A 14,599-nucleotide genomic window follows, 5' to 3' on the forward strand; every position below is an offset into this window, starting at 1 on the left:
AAATCCAGCATAATTTTATTGACTTTGAATACATTATTGCTCCGCGGTGTCCCAAAGTCATGAGAGTAACATTCAAATGGTGCCCAGAATTAGGTTTTTATTGGCAGAGTTAGTGATGAGGGCACCCTCAGAATATGGCTTGATGGCTTGACTAAGCAGGGACTGGACCAGTGAGTGCAAGAGAGACTGAGACTCTTTTTCTTGCTTGATTAGCCCTTTTATGAGACAGCAGACTCTCCGTCTCTGATGTTCAAAGGCAGGGGGTTTCTTTGTGAGCAGCTGTGGCAGGGCTTGCACCTCTGCTAAAGCCTGCCTTGGAAGAATTAACATGCAGAGCGCCCCTCAGCATGGCCCCAGCCCCTCAGCTCGGTCGAGCCTTCCTGTCCGGGTCCAGCAAACAGCCTTCGCCAAGTTGTTTAACTTTCCAGGAGGATCTGTCAGAACCAGCTACGGAGGATGCGTTAATCTCATTAAGGAACACACTGGGAACCCTTTTTTATTTCATTAGAAAATCAGGATGCATTTGATGTGCACCATCTGGTTTGTGAATACAGGAATAAGTTGTTCAAAAGGGCACATGTCCAAGTTCTGTTTCATATGCTGGAGAAGGAGAAGCCCACAAGCAGCTCTATTTTTAATGAGAGCAATGCTGAAGCTAATAAGATTGGGGTGGGTTTTCAGTCTGCGCCATTTCTCCTAAACTGCATGTGTTTGCAGTACATTTGGCAGCCTTGTCCTGATTAGAGGCTGGGCTTCCAGTGGAAAAAATTTAAAGTTCTCCATGTGTTAATTGGAAAATAGAAAGAGACATCATTGTAGCAAAGCAGCTGGCTCCTTGGGTATTAATTATGGCTCCATCTATTATAAAGACTAGGATTTTAAAATTATCTCTTATTATTTACTGTTACTTTAAGAAACTGTAAATTAAACTTTACTATGCATTGCATGCTTTGTAAACATGTCTTTGGGATATAATCACATATAATAATCACCTGTTATAAATGATAAGCAGCAACTCAATAGTGAGAAAATACAGATTTACTATTGGTAGTCTAAGTTAGGTCCTTAAAAATATTTCTTTTATTTAAATAAAAATACAGCTCTGGAATGTAGCCATCTCACTATATAGTATATCTCCAACAGGAATGTCTTTGGAGTGGCCGCTTCACAGGAATAATTCCGTCAGCGTCCTACATAATTTTGAAAATCTTATACTGTAGCAAACATGATTTGTGAGGCAATATGATGCTCTCCTTAACCCCTCAGTAATTGGAGGCATCTTCTGTATGAGTTCCACAAGTCCATCTCAGGCTGATGAAGGAAGTATAATTATGCTACAGGCAGTCTCATCTAAGGTAATTACAATTGTCGCCATCAATCCAATTAAAGGGGATAACTGGCTCTACCGAGTCAGAGCCACAGAGCTTTCGCACTAAGTCCAGGCTTTGGGATAGCGGTGGGTGGGATGGAGGATTTCGAGAATTTTCACTTCTCCAAAATAGTGTTGCTTATAAAAATAGATAAGAATGTTGGAGGAAGGGCAGCAGGGAGAGACTGAATATTAGTAGAGGGTTTTGTGTTTTTATTCATTGAGTGATACATTTCTTATTTTTAAGCACAGAAATCAATGTACATTCTCAACACGAAAGCTTCAGGCCACGTGAGGTCTGTACGGAAAGGTGAACCTAGCATCACAGCGTCGTAAGGGTCCCCTGTACGCACCTGGCATCTCATGCTAAGCGCTGCCACCCAGTATTCCTTCAGAGGCCTTGCCTCATGTTCCACGTGCAGGTCCCATACACCGTCTCCTGCCTGCACGCTGTGGAGGAAGCTGACTGGAGCAACGCCTCCCTTGCACTGGCTTATGTGGGGTCAGTGTGGGTGACAATATGAATTATCACTAAGAATTAAAGAGGTTCACCTTTGGTCCATACCAGAATATAAGCCTTGGATACAGGACCCAGAGAACAAGAATTTAGAGTGATGTCGCTCACTGTGACTAAGATTTAGAAAAGCCCAAGAGAGATTGTATACGCCTGTGTTGGATGACGTGCTGTGTGAAGATACTGGTGTTTTCTTCATGGTTTCTCACATGTGAAGTCCTATAGCAGGCAAATGTAGTCAAGGGGTTGGAGGGGAGCATTTGTTATCTAATATCAATGGCTCCTTTAGTCACAGTGGGTGGCATCGGTATTTCACACTCGGAATTTCTACTCTCTATCTGGACTCTTCCACCCGCCTTGATCATTTCCTTCCCACACATCTTCATGCTCTCCCACGACTGCCCCAACTCATTGCCACTCTTAGATGTGTGTCTTCTTTGTCGTAGACAAATAAACTTTAAGTTCTAAAGCTTCCAGTCCTGCTTTAGAACTTACCTCTTCCAGGAAAACAGTTCACAGACGTGGAGGAGGGGGCGGAGGAAGGACGTGGAGGAGAGCAGGGCTGTGTTATATTCCACTACTGGCCAGCTCTGTGATACTCAACAAGTCAACAGAGCTCGCTGAGTCCCAGTTTGCTCATCTGTAAAATGAAGTTAACATCTGTCCAGCCAGATGCCTTATAACAAGTATCTCAAACAAAATTACGAATGTGGAAGATGTCCTTCATAAATATGAAATTCCATTCCATACGAGGGATTATATATACATATATTTATTATCATTAAGCCCATCTACTCTGGTCATCTCATTCTGTCGAGTCCCCAGTCCTTGCAATTTAAATGGTCCTTCTTAACATGCCCTACTTTTATCCCTTGGGTTAATGTTTCTGCACTTTCTATGTCCAGCTGAGTGTTTAAGAAACCTGAAGACTGGCACCATGTTGCTGACTTCTTTTCTGTTTTTCCTAACATTTAATTCATTCCCTGACCTCCTGGGATAGGATGACTTGTTAAACATTGTATAGTGTTCGCTCTCTCTTTAGTTTTTCTCTAACCATTGTAAGCCTCTGGCCCAGCTTGGGCCTGAAGAAAACATGCTGCGGTATCGGACAATAAGCATATGAGTGACTAGGGTCGGAACTGTAGGCGAGAGGGTGGCAGGACTTGGAACTTCCATGCTCTCTCCAGGGGCACCACCCTCCAAGCACGTCGATGTTCTCACCAAGGTGGAAGCGGCTCAAAACCTGTCCTTTATGGAGGTTTCCTTTAGTAGGCATGATTGATTAAATCATCAGCCTTTGGTGTTTAACTAAATCACCAGCCCCTCTCCCCTTTTTAGAGGATTCAGGGGTGGAGCTGAAAGTTTTAAGCTTCTAATGAGACTTGTTCTTTTTGGTGACCAGCCCCTATCCTGAAACTATCTAGGGGCTGCCACGAATCACCTCATTATAATAAAATACATTTCTATCACCCTTATCAGGAAATTTCAAGGGTTTTAGGAGCTCTGTATCAGAAACCAGGGACAAAACCCAATTAACATTTATGAGCTAGCCTCAGAAGTGGCATACCGTGACTTCTGCAGTATTCTGTTGGTCACACAGACCCATTCTGATACAGTGTGGAGGGGAACCACACAAGGGCATGACTACCAAGAAGCAGGGGTCCCTGGAGGCTGGCTACACATCTGCTGTGATTTTTCTTCTTTTATCTACAGTTGTTTCAAGGAAATCTGGCATCCCCTTGACTGTGGCTTGTGTATGATCAAGAATATGATTTCTTGGTTAGATGATGACATCGTATCTATTTATATTACTAACCCCCTGGTGGCCCTTAACATATGAGCTGTTGAAATGAAAGCCTGCTCATGATCCTAGCTGGAATTCTCAAGGCCTAATGATGGGCCATGTTTCCAACTCAAATTTCTACAAGTGGCCTCTGGCAATGGAGAGATCACACGGCACAAACCATGGGATCTGGACTCTAGTATTGTTCTTGCTGCTGAGTTGTCCCATGAGCTCAGTTTTCTCATCTCTAGTCTCTAAAATATGAAAGTCAAGAGAGATGATCTGCATTGCACCTTCTGGTCCTAAAATGTTCACAATTCTAGGAAGGCTCAAAGAAAATTGCTTAAATCAAGTGATAAGGATCATGTCAGATGTTTTTGGTGAAGATGCGGCCAAGCGCCTTGAGATATGTTTAATTGATTTGGAGACAGTAAGAGCTTATATTTCTTTTTTTTAAAGTATATTAAAATTACAGTGGTCCCTCGGTTTTCTAATGTAATCTGTTCCGGAAGACCGTTCGAATTCTGAAATGTTCGAAAACAGAGGGAGCCACAGCCGACGGGTAGGCCTCAGGATCCTGCCCTCAGCGGAAGCCGTGGGGCACTTTCGACTTCCGAGGCGTGTTCGAAAACTGAAGCATTTACCTCTGGGTTTATGCCATTCATAAACTGAAATGTTCGTAAATGGAGATGTTTGAAAACCAAGGTACCACTGTATATGACTCCTCAGTCAGTCACCACGTACTCTAATTAATGCTCAAAATAATATCTCTGGCACTACATTTTGGAGTTGATGTGAATAGATCACAGATCATTTAACAAAAATGATAAAGTTTCTACTCACTCAAATTATATGTAGAGACACCGAGACCGAGATAGATTAAGAGACTATCTTATGGTTACAAAGCAAGTTAGGGACAGCAGATTTCAGTCCAGAACTCCTCAGTGCTTGTCCGTTTCCACATGTCTACTATACCTACCAGCTGGTGTATTTTTCCTCTGCTACCATAAGTAATTATCTACTTATCTTTTATTTACAACAAATAAATACACATGTCAAGGAGCAGAGTATTACTGATTTCAAGGAGAAAGTGCCAATGTGTTTAAGAAAATGTTTTTATTGAATAGTACTGAATTAAGATACAGTTTTCTGAATTTATGCACCCCTATGTTCATAGCAGTGCAATTTACAATAGCTAAAATCTGGAAACAGCCCAAGTGCCATCAGTAGATGAGTGGATAAAAAAGCTGTGGTACATTTACACCATGGAATACTATGTAGCCATTAAAAAAGAAGGATCTCTTACCCTTTGGGACAGCATGGATGGAACTGGAGAGTTTTATGCTAAGTGAAATAAGCCAGTCAGAGAAAGACAAGTATCACAGGATCTCATTCATATGTGGAATATAGTGAACAAAATAAACCAATGAACAAAATAGATCCAGAGACATGGAACAGACTGAGGGATCTCAGAGGGAAGGTAGGGAGGGGGGAGATTAATCAAAGAACTTACATGTATATGTGCATAACCCATGGACGCAGACATTAGTAAGGGGAAGACCTGGGGGGGGGGGGATCTGGGGTGGAGGGGATCCATTGGCGGGGAAGAAGAGGAACATCTGTAATACTTTAATTTTTTTAAAAGATACAGTTTTCTATTTTGTTAATATTGCAAATGAGAAGCCCTGTTTTAATGAGAAGAAGCTGTTTTGGCTTATAGCTTATTTGCCTTGACATATCTGGTATTGGTAAGTCATGGGAAGGGGCTCACTGGCATTGCTCTGAGGAGAAGCTGGTGGTTGATGAGTGTTGCTTCTGCAGACAGACAGGAGGCCTAGGGAGGAGCTGCCAGACTTGTGCTGGGCCCTGCTAAACGTTCCTCTGGCCACTTTGTTTTTCTGTCTCTTCTCTTTATCCATTTCTTATCCTTTTTGGGGCTCTTTGTACTGTCTGTGACATACGTGAGGTCATAATTTGGCCTCAGAGAGTGTAGTATGTTCCCTGCTCTCAAGATTATTATTCAAAACTTTTCCAGCTTGTATGTAAACAGAGACTGTTCTTATTGCAGTCAAGATAATAGGGCTGTAGAATGGCTCATTTCTATGCCAAGTGGGCGTGGACTTGGATTCTCTGCCATTTCCTTAAAGGGACTTCATGGTAATTTATTTACTTAGATGATTTTAAAAGTATAAAAGTCTTTAATCCAATCTTTTATTGATTCATAAACTCCTCTCCGCTAGGCTTGATCACTAGAAATTACCTTTCCTATCTTAATCTCAATGACCTGTTAATGACTAAGAACTAGGCTGATTAACATATACCAGGGCTGGTTTTACTCACAGGGGAGTTTTTGTCTGTAGAGTTCAACAATAGAATAAGAACTCTCTCCCTACCTCTTTGGACAAACATCAAATAACCTCCTATATTTGGCCATGAACGCACTATATATTATTTTTACCTATAAGTATATATGATTTACAAGTTATGGGTGTATAACTTTTATATAAGATTTTCTCTGGATCCACATTCAACAAAATATCTCAATCTCCTCCTTCCCCAAAATCAATATTTCACGTAGTTGACATATATATATATCAGGTGTGTTTTGGGCACAACTAAATGAACATCTGTATGTAGAATCCTGTTCCCTTTGCATTGTATTGTAATATCCCTAATGACTTCCTAAAGGAAAAACTATATATTGGATGAAAATAATCACAAAACACTTCCTCCTGGGACTATTACAGTGCACTCTGCTATCGTTTAGTCTGTATTCATATATATTAGTCCAGTTATTCTGTATTCATATATTTTACCCTAATTAAGGACTTGATGTGTTCTTCATATCAAGTCATTGAACTCACCCAAACACTAAATGCAATAGTTTAAAATTACATCGTGAATTTTCACTGACTTCAGACTTGAGATGTTTAAGTGGCCAAACTACTTATTCTGATGATTCTGATTGTGTAACAAAGAGAACACTGGAGTAGCCGCAAGAGTACTGACCATGTCTTATGCATTTTTATTATCTACATGGTCCCTCACATACAGTTTAAAAAATAAAACTTTAAATAAACAATATAAGAAGGTATAGAGGGAAGGAAGGTGAGTGTATACCATACTCCAGCAGGAAAAACTATGTTAAGATCTATATTTTGAGCAGAATTGACTAATCGTTAGCATCCTGCGTCTGTGCATACAGATCTTGGTATAAAATACAAATGGGTTCATCAGTTTAAGAACAGAAAACAGAAGCCCTTTTCAGAGGCCATTTTATCAATATCTCCCTGTTTGGGTATGCAGTAGCTTAGCTGCCCCTCTGTTGAGGATCGACTCCCTTAACCATTTGAAGGCACATGTGCATGTTTTAATTGACCCCAAAAGGGATCTCTGAAGTTCACTGCTTCTAAAACATTTAAAATTGAAGTCTTTCTGCACTTAAATGACTTAGGTAAATCATGGGACTTAGGAACACCTATCACCCAGCTAACCTAGCTGCATCCCCTACCTACTCTGGCAGGAACTCCAGTACTCTGTCAGTTTTCCTCTCCCCAAGCCCTGGGACCCTCCAGGTGGTCTCACCTGCGCTCAGGCGCAACTTTCACAGCACACGTATTTACGTGAGCTCCACCAGGGGTGGCACACCCTCGCACTGTGGAGCACTGCCTCTCCTCTTTCGATGGCCCCACTGCTTTCTGCAGTCCCCGCCAGGCACTGTACATGTGCTGTGTTCTGCCTGATGGCCTTGTCTTTCTTGCTGCCTTATCCGGCCTGGTTATAATCTCCTGGTGGTTGCTTTGAAAATATACAGGCTGTCCCGTAGCCTTCAAAAGAGTAAGGATGATGGATTTCTTCCGTGGTTAAAGCGGAGTCCTAAAGAAGCATTGCTTGAATCCCACTGAGTCATATAGTTTAGGTGCTTTCAGATTTTGCTGGTAACCCTCTCTTCCCCCAGGACCTGGCCATGTTTCCAAGGTACTGGGTCAGAGGCTGATTCAAGTCATAGACAGGATGTCATAAGCAGACTCTCTGCTCCTCACCAGCACTTAAGAATTTTACATGAGCAAGAGCATCTCAACTGAGTCTCTCCTCCCCTGGGACAGCTTCTTTCCAGAAAAAGACAATCCCACTGCCTGCCCCCGACCGTACCCCTGCCAGACTTCTATTGCACCACCATGTAAGTTCAACACACATTCCAACAGTGGATTCGCCTTTAACGACATCCCCCCACCCCTAAGAAAATGGTTGCATTCTATTTGAATAAACTTTTCTTATATATTTTACTGCATGTGTGATAAAAATTTGCAGGCATGTCTGAACCTTAGCAATGAACGACAACAGGCTGAGGCTCAAGCTACAATCCCACCACAATGCACATTTATAGTTCCTTTCCCTTTTGAAGAAATACTTTTCCATAATCTTCTTCCTTTCTAGATATATTATCTTCTGCGCTCATAGTATAATAATTTATGCTTGGTACCATTTTTCTTCTAAACTCTTAATAGCAATACTCTGTGCTGAAATGTTAAAGAAGACATTTTCTCAGCACTTCCTTAATTTTCTACTGCTAAAGAATCTAGTTAATAAACTATGGAAATGCCCAATATGATTGTTTCCAATGTACAGAGAAGAATGAAGGAGAGCGGGACAGGCAGAGAAAACAGATGCTTATGTAGCTCACTTCAAAGTGGATTAAGCTATTTAAGGAGTGACTTTATGTTATAGGGCAGTTAAAACTATTTTAAAACGGCTAGATGTGTTCAGAACATATGTCTTCATATGGCAAATGGCACACAGATGACTGAAGCTGTGTCGTCGTTCCTAATGCCTGCAGCACTGAGCGAAAGCACGTGAAACGCCACCGTAACGGAAACAACAGCAAAGGCACCTGCGTCAGGCAGCATGTGATTGATTAGTTTACCCACCCGACCTTCCTACACACGCACACACACAGAGTCTAGGACTTTACCTCAGAATGTAAAATATACTATAGTCTTTGTGCTTTTCTACATTTCAGCTGCAAGATATCTTGCCTTTTTTTTTTATATCCTAAATATCTAGCAGTAAAGACATTGGCCAAATCTCCAGGCTCACGGTGACTAAGACAGAACTTTCTACTGAGAAAATAAGCATTTTTGAAAATGAGATGCATACACAATGCAGTTGTCCCTTGGCTACCTGAACAGAAGAAGTTCAGTGTGTTTCTTCCTTCAAGGCAAAGTTAACACAATAAATTTTTGCATTGAGAAAACTGGTGTGGTCAAAAAGCGCTTGTTCAAAATAATTCCAGGAGGGAAGAAGCTTGTAGACACCTTGTGCTCGTTTTCATGGATATTACCTATTTTCTCTAATTTCCTGGCTCTTTGCTATTGTTTCTCACTGTCTCCAGCAGCCCTGAAGCCCTTCTCACTTGCCCCTTGCATTGTGCCTGGGTTTGGAAACTCCTGGTTGGCATCTGCCAGAGAGCAGGGGCCCCAGAAGCTTTTGTATGGATCAAGGGCATGGACTTCAGCACTCAGGCTCTTATGAAGACTGTTTTGACAATGTAAAGGCCTTTTTTTCACTTTTTATTGCATTTATTAGGGTGACACTGGTTAACAAAATTATACAGGTTTCAGGTGCACAATTCCACAACACATCACCTGTACTCTGTATTGTGTGTTCACCACCCCAAGTCAAGTCTCTTTCCATCACCATTTATCCCCCTTTACAGTCTTCCATCCCCCCCCCCCCCCCCGCAATCAGCACACTGTTGTCTGTGTCCACGAGTTTTTTCTCTATTTTCCTTTTGAGCAAAGACCTTTTCTTTGCTTATATTTTTTACTTTGAAAAGTTTTATTCTGGGTAATTGAGCTTGACAAATAAGTGGGTTTTTGTAAGTGAAGTGCTATCAAACCTTTGTTCTCTTGGCAATTTGCTACAATCGGAAAGTTTTCTGACTGCTTCTCTAGATCTTGAAGTTATTAAAAACCTCAACAACACTAACATAGAGTGTACAATGGTTTAGAACGGATGTCAATGTATTTATGAGAAGCATAGATAATGTTGTTTCATGGCAGTGAGTTTTAAGCTATATGGAGTGTAAAACTACAGATTATTTCTTTGTTAATTATATCTGAAAGAAAGTCTAAAATCTAAAGAACTTTAAAAATGTACATTTACATAACAGAGCTAAATAACTGCTACAAACACAGCATTGAGAGATACCTACCCCCAGCTCCCTTCCTCGCAGACAAACATTTGCTAAATAAACAGATTTCATCTCAACCCACTGTTTTAACCCTTCAGTTGTTGGGGGGGAGTCTTTAAACTGCATTTTTCCTTTATTAGGAAACATCTTAAGTCTGTCCTGTATTTCTAGCTTAGCACTCTGTAATTAATATGTCCTTCATTCATCATCACATATTAATGAGCTCATCTGTGTGACAGGTGCCCTTCCAAATGTTGGGGATACAGCAGCTAACAAGACAGAGAAAGTCTCTCTCTGGTGCTTCAAATTCTATTGGAGGAAGATGGAAAAAATACATTTATAATACAAAAATACTAGGTAGCACTCGGTTTGGGGTCAGATACTAAGAGGGTAACATGTGGCCTTTGTCATCATGGTGCTTACAGGGTAGATTGTAAATAAAGAAGATGTTTATAAACCCAGTATATCTGGACCTTTGAGAGTCTCCCCCAAAGTTTATTTAAAATTAATGTTATTATTTGGGGGGATATTTGAACTTAGTACAATTAGTATTAGGTGGCAGTTAAGCTCTTTCATATCCAGTTTTAATCCTTGAAAATGTCAGCTAGTTTGGGGGTGGGGGCTGGAAAGGCCCTTTTACAGAAACCTAAACAGAATGCGACAAAACAAAAAACAAAGATTGAGTGGAGTAGAAAGGAACGCAGAGAACTCTGCTCCTCACTTGGCTGCAGAGAGTGTCCCCAGCCGCTTCCTGGCCCGTTCTGGTTGGTCAAGAAGCACCTCCCGCAGCGGACGCGGGAGTCTCCCCGCCTGCAGTCGCGCAGGCCAACCCGAACCGCTGGACAGCCAGATGGGTCGGCACTGCTACGGCTGGTCGGTTTGTCCTACCAAGTGCCGAATCCCTCTTCTGAGTCCACAAGCCTGATTTAAGTGTTTTGTAGCTCAAATCTTTCTTTCTCTTCGGCCTCCAGATCTCCTCTGAGAGCAGGGTTCCCTGTCTAAAGTTACTTGGATCCTGAATGAGCCAGAGACCCAAACAGATGGGCCCCCCCTCCGTGTCGCCCCGCCTCCTACACATCTGTCTGCACAGTCCTCCCAGTCTTCCTAAGTGTCCACTGCCCAGTGTGGTCGCTGCGAGCGCCCTGCGAGTTTCCACCTGGGATCTGTGTGGGTCTGGGAGCTGGCACAGGGCAGGACGCACAGGAATGGAGTGCAAGGCTCAGGAGTCAGAGCTCCCCATGTTTAAATTCAGACTCTGCCATTTGGGATGTGCAACCTTAAGTTACTTCATCTTTGGAGCCTCTATCTTCTTGTATGTAAAATGGATTAATAATGGTACGTATGTTATAGCTAACCTAATGATGAAATGAGATAAATGATGAAATTTTTGAGAAAAATATGTCACATAGGTTGTGTAAACATAGAGTGCATTTACACTCATTTGAGAGAATGCCTTAGTCTAAGACATTTAAATCCAGGCTGCACAGTGTTCCTGGAGAACCCAGAGCACTACCACAAAGCATTAGATTTTCTTTTTTTGCCATTGTTTGCCAATATTGGCCATTGTTTTTAATATTTGCTCAATATTCAACATATACTTTTTTCAAGGCCCTGGTATATGTCAGTCATGACCTATTAAGAGTAAACCTGAAATGACTGGACTTCAGGGTGAATCCCAGGTCATTCTGGGAAAGTTTCCTTCAGCCCAGTACATGCCAACCATCATGACTCCCCATATGATGGCTTCTTCATAGTTTCCTGTGTTCTTACCTATAAAATTAAGACTTCATTTATGTACACACAAACTTAAGGTTTTTTTTTAAAATGTCTGCTCATGTGCTTATTTTACAAAAATGAGGAAGCTTTAGGGTTTCTTTTTCACCTATTCCAAAAAATATTTTTATTCCAGAGAACAAATAAGGAAGACCCAAAGGATATGAATTCTATTATATTTGAATAGTTAGTTCCAGGATCTTTTATTATCACATCAATCCAAATGGCAATAATAAAGGGAAAAGAAAGTATGCCACACGTAAGAGAGAATTTCTGTTTTATTTAACACTCATGCAAGGACTGCACAGAAATGTTCTCTTTGTGAAAGCATTTGTATTAATAACAAAAATATGAAAACCACTTCAGACGGATTGTTAAAAATTGGAAATGGACATGAGCTTTGCATTTTCAGGCAAAATATATATATCATGCACTAGTCAATTGCTGAAAATTATTCTTCTGAACACCTGGTAAACTCCTAACCCATGTCAAGGCCCAATTCAGATATTCATTTTCTACCTCCTCCCTGAATCCTTCCTGTAGATTAGCTATATCCATTCGGGGTAGTTTTGGGCCTCTGTGCACACTTGAGTATGATTAAGTCATATTTGAATTGGTCATTTATTGACCTCTTACTACTCTCTTTCAACTGTCCTCAAATATCTAGACCTAAACTTAAAAAAAAAAAATCTCTATTTCCAGTGCCCGCCTTGGCGGTGGCACAATGTAGGTGCTTAAAAGAAGAGTGTGTGGATTGTTGACTTCATGCCATTGCTCACTAGAGAGCTGAGCCTGAAGACAAAACTACAGGTGAGCCTGGAGAGGGTGCTGTTTAATTGTGTAGATATTTATGTAGGTGAAGGATGCATGCACGAGAGGTTTGGGTTTTACAGTTTGGATGTGTTCTTTTTGTGTGCTGGAACGCCTGGTATCCAAGGTGGAAAGGTATATGTTAAAAATAAAAGACTGGTGACAAATGTACACCTTTCTTTTTTAACTCCCTGCTCCCTTCCCCCTTTATGGAATTCAAACCACAGCCTTCCCATCTTCTCTCAACAGTTCTATGACTTTCAGGCAGCACTGCCCATGTGCTGAGAGGTATTTCAGACTCCCTCAGCTGCTTTAGCTCAGCTGCTAAGAAACAGCTGGTTTTGGCATACATGCTTTTAACACCTGAATTCCTAGTCACATATTAGCCCAGGGCCAAGACTTGCAGCAGCAAACTGAGCTCCCAGGCGTGAACATTAGCAGGCCTGAGCCTTCTATCGGCTCAACAGTGAGTCACCTGCCAAAGTCTTCAGCTCCACCTTGATCTCATTGTTAGTTGAGTTCAGAATTTCTCTCAGAAGCTGGAGCTTATTACTGCTTCTTCAAGGTCTCCTCCAAGGTTATTAGAGTCTGTAGGAGAGAATAAATTCATCCTTCAGACTCCAGGCTGTTGCTTGAAGGTTTGTAAGAAACTGGCTGAGAAAATCACAGTTAGTAGTTGATTATGGGATAATGTAAGGTCTCGGGTTTGATTCCTGGTCAGGACACATACCCAGGTTGTAGGTTCCATCCCCGGTCAGAGTGTGTGCAGGAGAGGGGAAAGGAGAGGGGAAGAAAGAGAAAAACATTGATCAGTTGCCTCCTGCACACAGGTGAGAATTTTTTAAAAAGGAAAAATAGTTGCTAATGGGACAAAGTTTTGCCATGTTGAGTGATGAAATTCTCCCTCTCTGTTGTCTCTTTAGAAGGGGTCAGTAAAAATTTATATTATTTTGAATGTGACACAGTAATACAGGGATGGGGAACGTCAAGCCTACAGGCTGTATACAGCCTGCAAAATCATTTGGTCTCGCCCTACCAAGGCGACTGCAGGCAGGACTCGAAATTCAATAAATCTAGGAGCTTTTGTCATAGCTAATTTTTAAGTTGATAATTTTGTATGGCCCAGGGATGATGTTATAAATAACCAAATGACTTTGGCAGAAAAAAGGTTCCTCACTCCTACTGTAATAGAAATAGGCTTTAAGGAAAGAAGACAGTGACCAAGTTTATATGTTTGGTTTAGTTTGGTCTGGTTTGGTCTCTTTGTACTTTTTCCACTTTAAAACATAAAGAAATAGTATTGTAGAACATTTTCTCTTTCTTTAAGATGCATATAGCACAGTGTCTAAACATACCTGCAGAGTTAAGTTACTTGGTTTATATTCAAGATTTGCTGACCTAGAGTAAATTACCTTGGGCAAGACTCAGTTTTTCACCTATAAAATGGGATGGTACCTAACTGTTAGGGCTAAAGTAGGGATTAACTGAGTGAATCTATATGGGCACTTAGAACAGTGCCTGGCACAAAGTACAGGCTAGAAACTGTATAACCTTAGGTACTCTTAACATCTCCCTCTCATTGGAGTTTATTTCCTCCTATTGAGATTTCATTAGGCATCCATTTGGTATGGTCCTGATAAGATGTCTCTTCTAATTCCTGTCTGTTCTTCCTTAATTGAGTTGTATCTCAAGGTTAATGCATCTTCATCGATTTATCCCCATAAAGGTGGAAGACAGTTCAGAGAATATCCAAATGGGGAGAAGCAATTTTGGCCCAGTCTGGCTTGCTGGGTGACCTAACCTCTCTAGGCTTCAATGCCCTATCTGTCTGTAAGTTGGGGGTAACACCACTGGTCCTCTTTCAGTGCTTAGATTGCTAACTAACAAGGAGCATAGCAATTTGTAGATGTATAGAGTCAACAGGTACTTAGTAATTGAAATAAGGCTGTCCTGAAAGACAAGCCCATTTGTTTGAAAAGCAATCCAATCCAAGAAGAGGGGCTAGGATCCTGACCTGGGCAAGCAGACCTCCGACCCAGGTTCTGAAAGGACTGCCAGGTGAAACAGAGGAGGCTGGACAGCAAACCAATTGGCTGGTGCTATGGAAACACTTTCAGAGGAGACTTGCCTGTGGCTATGTCTACACAAGCCTCTGGA

At 41.4% G+C, this 14,599-nt stretch overlaps 1 protein-coding gene across 3 annotated transcripts in view; it reads left to right on the top strand.

Moving 5' to 3' along the window:
- Positions 1-14,599, top strand: part of SEMA6D (semaphorin 6D) — a 522,867-nt gene that overhangs the window by 366,839 nt on the left and 141,429 nt on the right. The window lies entirely within an intron of this gene.

Source organism: Miniopterus schreibersii, assembly GCF_964146895.1.
Source record: "Miniopterus schreibersii genome assembly, chromosome: 1".
NCBI classification, from domain to species: Eukaryota; Metazoa; Chordata; class Mammalia; order Chiroptera; family Miniopteridae; genus Miniopterus; species Miniopterus schreibersii.